A 5,733-nucleotide genomic window follows, 5' to 3' on the forward strand; every position below is an offset into this window, starting at 1 on the left:
CATTATTGCAATGGTAACCATGACTCACCATATCATTACCTTGTGGCAATCCACACGTAGGTGAAGTAGATGAAGTTGAGAAGACCACACGACCGGAGGTGGAGGGAGAACAATCATCCCTGCAAATCTTGGACACACCATATTTATCTTGAAGCTTTGTCCACAACTCATGAGCATCCCGGAATGGCATGAGTTGAAATATAACTACATTGCTCAAAGCATCAAAAAACACATTAGAAGCTTGAGCATTGAGATAAGAGTTTTTCTCATCCTCTAAAGATATATTTTGAGAATCCTTTGGAGGAGAAAAACCCATATCTACAATTCGCTCTAAATTTGGGTCCAAGACCCGAAGGTGATTAAGCATGCGAATTACCCAAACATCAAAATTTGTGCCATCGAAACTAAGAGTGTCAGTGAATCCTAAACCCCTAGTCGACATCCTTACTCTCTAGGTGGTTAAACCTAATAAAGAGAGACCTAGATGTGATACCAATTGAAAGGACGTGGATGTCGCCTAGAGGGGGGGTGAATAGGCGCTTTAAAATAATTAAGGTTTAGGCTTGAACAAATGCGGAATAAAACTAACGTTTAATATGTTAAGCACAAAACCTCAAACAACTAGGCTCACCTATGTGCACCAACAACTTATGCTAAGCAAGATAAACAACTAAGTGATAGCAAGATATATGACAAGAGACAATATGGCTATCACAAAGTAAAGTGCATAAGTAAAGGGTTCGGGTAAGAGATAACCGAGGTACGCGGAGACGATGATGTATCTCAAAGTTCACACCCTTGCGGATGCTAATCTCCGTTGGAGCGGTGTGGAGGCACAATGCTCCCCAAGATGCCACTAAGGCCACCGTAATCTCCTCACGCCCTCGCACAATGCAAGATGCCGTGATTCCACTAAGGGACCCTTGAAGGCGGTCACCAAACCCGTACAAATGGCAAACCTTGGGGCGGTCACCGAACCCGTACACGTGGCAACCCTTGGGGGCGGTTACCGGTACCCGTACAAATTGCTCGGGGCAATCTCCACAACCTAATTGGAGACCCCGACACTTGCCCGGAGCTTCACACCATAATGATTGAGCTCCGAGACACCACCAAGCTTCTAGGATGCCAAAGCATCCACGAAGAACAATATCTAGGGTACTAAGTACCAAATGTAGTAAGATTCTCAACTTCTCACTTCCACGTATCACCGTGGATAACTCAAACCGATGGAACTAATGCAATGGCAAGAACACACAAAGTGGTCAAGTCCCTCACACTCAAATCCATCCATAACAACGAAAGCTATGGAGAAATACGAGAGGAAGAACAAAGAACTCACAAAGAACTCCAAGATCTAGATCCAAGGGGTTCCCCTCACATAGAGGAGAAAGTAATTGGTGGAGATGTGGATCTAGACCTCCTCTCTCTTTTCCCTCAAGAACAAGCAAGAATCATTGGAGGGATTAAGAGTTAGCAAGCTCTAAGAATGTAAACAATGGAGGTAGAACAAGAGCTCAACGAATAGATAAGACCAAGGGGGAAGAAGACCCCCTTTATATAGTGGGGGAAGGAATCAGACCGTTACCCCCACTTACAGCCCGAGCCCAGCGGTACTACCGCTCGCTCCAGCGGTACTACCGCTGACCCTCCGGCGGTACTACCGCTGGCTGCAGCGGTACTACCGCTGAGCCCATGGTAGCGCAAAGATACTACCAGGCCAACCACCGCCAAGAAAGTCTTCGCAAAAAAGTCCGACGCAGTACAACCGCAAAGATGACGGTACTAAAATCTTGGAGCGGTACTACCGCTGACCAGGGGCGGTACTACCGCTGGGACAACGGTACTACCGCCAGCTCTAGCGGTACTACCGCTAGGGCCAGCGGTACTACCGCCAGCTCTAGCGGTACTACCGCTAGGTCCAGCGGTACTACCGCTCGCCACTGAAACAGCCATAACTTTCGCATACGAGCCCCGAATCGAGCAAACCCAAGCTTGTTGGATTCAGGACGACAAGAGCTATCCAAACAGCTTAAGACCATGCAGATATGAATTGCCAATGATATAGAGATGTGAGACCTCTATGAATGAAGAACCGGCAAAAACTCCAACATTGAAAACATCATAGTAGTTGCATATGGACTCCGTTTTCGATGAACTCGAGCTTGTCATGAAGATGACCATAAGCTCTAAAACTCACAATGAGAAACACCAAATAAGAACCAAGAAGTATGATGCAAGGATGCAAATGGTTTGAGCTCTCAACGAACGATACGATCAAGCTACTCACTTGAGAGGCCCCCTTGATAGTACAACAATCTATCCTAAAAAGAAAACCTATCAAGGGCAAACCTATACCTTGCACCTCGTCCTCTTGAGCTAGATGATGATGATCTTGGCTTCCTCAAGATGGACCACCTTTCTTGATTGCGTTGGCTTGATGAAGACTAGTTGATTGCTCCCCCATACTCACTATGGGTGAGCCACTCTTCAGCATATCTTCACAAGTCCATTGCCACCACAATGGACAGCAAGCTTCAAGCAAGATATCTTCGTGCTGATCCACTTGAACTTGCACACCGCAATCTTGATGACGATCACCACTTGACGTCATCCTTCATGGGTTCTATGAGATCTTCCTCTAGACGCAAGCCCATGGAAACACACCTAACCCCCACATAGAACTCTCACAAAGACCATGGGTTAGTACACAAACACGTAATGGACAATGCTTACCATACCGTGGGATCACTTGATCCCTCTCGGTACATCTTGTACGCTTTGTGTGTTGATCATCTTGATTTACTCTTTTTCTGAGATCTTGATCAACCTTGTGTCTCTATGACCATTCTTTGGATAATACCTTGAATACCACCTTGGTCATCATATAAACTCCTTGAACCCAACAGATGGACTTCAAGAAGTGCCTATGGACAAATCCTATAAATATAACTTAAGGCAACCATTAGTCCATAGGAATTGTCATCAATTACCAAAACCACATATGGAGATATATGCTCTAACAAACAACATAGTAGATGATAGGCAACATGCCCCCGACAATCTGACAAACTATTACATGATCTAACTCATCCAATCCCTACCATCCCCTTCACCTACAGCATGGAATTACTCACACATGATGGGGGAAGCCATGGAAAGGTGATAGAGTGGTGATGGTGATGACGATGGCGATGATTTCCCCTCTCCAGAGGCCAAGGCAGCCTCCAGATTAGCTCTCCCGGAGAAGAACCTAGGGTGGCGGTGGCTCCGCATCGAGAACTTGCAAAACGACTTCTGTTCTGGGATTTCTCCGTCACGGGTAAAAATAGGAGCCAAGGTAGGGCACCAGAGGAGGTGAGGCCCACCCAGGCGGCCTCCCTGCACGTCAAGGGGGCAGGTCGCGCCACCAGGTTGCCTGGAAGCCTGGTGGCTCCCCTCTGGCCCATATTTTGGCCAATGGTTCCTCTTGATGCGTGGATTTTCTCTATTATTTATCAGAATTTTTGTGGACATCTAAAATTCCATTTTTCTGCACACAAGAAAACCATACAGGCAGCCTGCTGAAATCAGCTTCAGTCCGGGTTAGTTTCATTCAAATCATGCAAGAATGAGGCCAAAACAATAGAAAAAGTGTTTGGAAAAGTCGATACATTTGAGATGTATCAACCCCCAAGGCGGCATCGGCGGCGAGAGGTTGGCCGGCGAAGCAACACCCTGGCGACCCCTCCATGCGGCCTGCAGGTTGCGGCCGAGCGGATTCATCATCCCCGCGCGAAACGCCTCTTCCTGATCGACCGTCGCCCTCGCTACCGCATCCCTGTTCTTCTTGGCGTCGAGCCTCCTCCGTCGGTCTGTTGTGACCGCCTCCTGGCATGCAACTTCCTCCCTCCACTCGTCGTCCGAAACGCCCGCTGGCCTAGGCATCGGCTTCCTCAACTTCCTCTGCTACGGATGGCTGGAATCAGCAGCGGTGGCGGGGCGAGGGAAGGTGTACTTCTTCTTTGACGGCATGGCGGGAGCGGTAGAAGAATGATGGGAGGAGGCGGGGAAATGGAGGGAAAGGGAGGAGGAAAGGGGAGAAAACGGTGGGAATAGGCCCGGTTGTCGCTGACAGAGCAGGCCCGCTTGGCTTTTCGCTTCAACCGGCGCTCCCAGGCGCCCCCCGGGGGGCTGGGTTCGGCTCGGGTCGTCGGCTGTTATTTTGACCCAAACTGGCGCTAAACAAGGAGTTGGGGCACGACTGGGCCGATTTGTCACCACCGGCACTAAAAATGCGCCCGGGGGCTGTTGGGGGCGAGTGGAGATGCTCTAAACACAGGTGGAAGCGGCAGGCTCGGTAGTGGTGGCGGGGATTTGCCGACGGTTGGATGCGACGGTGATCACTAGCATGGTCACGTGTTCGGTCGCGAGCGGAGTCATCGTTCTCAACAGAATTGCACCCTATATCATCACAAGTATTTCCAAGTTAATTTAGAAACAAACCCCTTTTAAAGAAAATTCAAATTCATTTTAGAAAACAAAAACAGAAAGTAGAAAAGAAAAAAAAAAGGATAGCCAGCTTGTGTCACAAGGAAATCAATATGTCCCAAGGTTTGAATGATGCAATAATTCCTCCAAAATAACATGTAAATGAGACTTTAGGAAAAAGGATAGTAGAATAGTCCTAGAAATCACATACCAAACATAAGTAGATTGTAAGAATTGTAATCTTCTAAAATTATTAGACAATTTAAATTAAACTAAAATAAAGAAGCCATTGAAAATGCTGGTATGATAAATCAGTTAATGCACCTTCAAGGTCCATGAGGTAAATACATGTTTTTTCTCAAGAAAGGGTTGAAGCCTAGCTTTGGGTTAGATGCTTCTCAAATTATTCCGAGTTAAGGAGGATCGGAGAAGCGTCTAGAATTACGAAATCACTAGTCAAGAGCAACTCTAGCAGATAGGTTGTAACCATGGCCCATAAAACATAATGACCGTGCTTCATAAAGTGTTGGAAAGTTCATAGTTGCTTGCCTAGACCTTGCGTATTGTAGTAGCAACGTCGCATCACCTGCGGTGCCTTGTTATTGGGTCGGTCCATTATCACTGCTCGTCAAGTCTTTGTTTCCTCTTCCCCCCCCCCCCTCCCCCTGACTCTTGTAAGTCACGAAAGCATTGTTGCCTAGCGCTTGTACCTTACAAAATGCTCATGACACTAAAAAATATCCATGCATTAAAATATATTAATGAAATTTAATAAATATCCATGCACTGTTAAAATCGTTCGCATAATTTAAAGAGAGTGTCCATAACATATAAAAAAATGTTAGTAATATTTAAAAAATATTAATAAAACAAAAAACAACTAATTTTAAGAAAATAGTCATGTCATTTCAAAAATTCATCAATGTGTGTTTCAAAAAGGTTCGCCCTGCATTGAAAAATGTTCAGTGTGCATTTGAAAAATGTTGAATATTATTTAAATAAATGGTTAACATCTATTTAAAAGCAATGTGTATCTACTAAAGTTTAACTTATATACGGAAAATGTTCACCGTGTTCTACAAAAGTCAAAACATACTTGAGAAAATGAATGATAAGAAGAGAATAAGAAAGGGAAAATAAAATTAAAATTAAAAAACCGATAATAGCTTGTGAAGAAAAACAAAGAAAAATGAGAAAAGAAAATAAAACTGGTCAGGACCTTTCGAAAGCCGAGCGGAGGCTACCAAAAACAGTGGTTGAAGG

The sequence above is a fragment of the Hordeum vulgare genome, chromosome 6H (genome assembly GCF_904849725.1).
Source record: "Hordeum vulgare subsp. vulgare chromosome 6H, MorexV3_pseudomolecules_assembly, whole genome shotgun sequence".
Classification (NCBI taxonomy): domain Eukaryota; kingdom Viridiplantae; phylum Streptophyta; class Magnoliopsida; order Poales; family Poaceae; genus Hordeum; species Hordeum vulgare.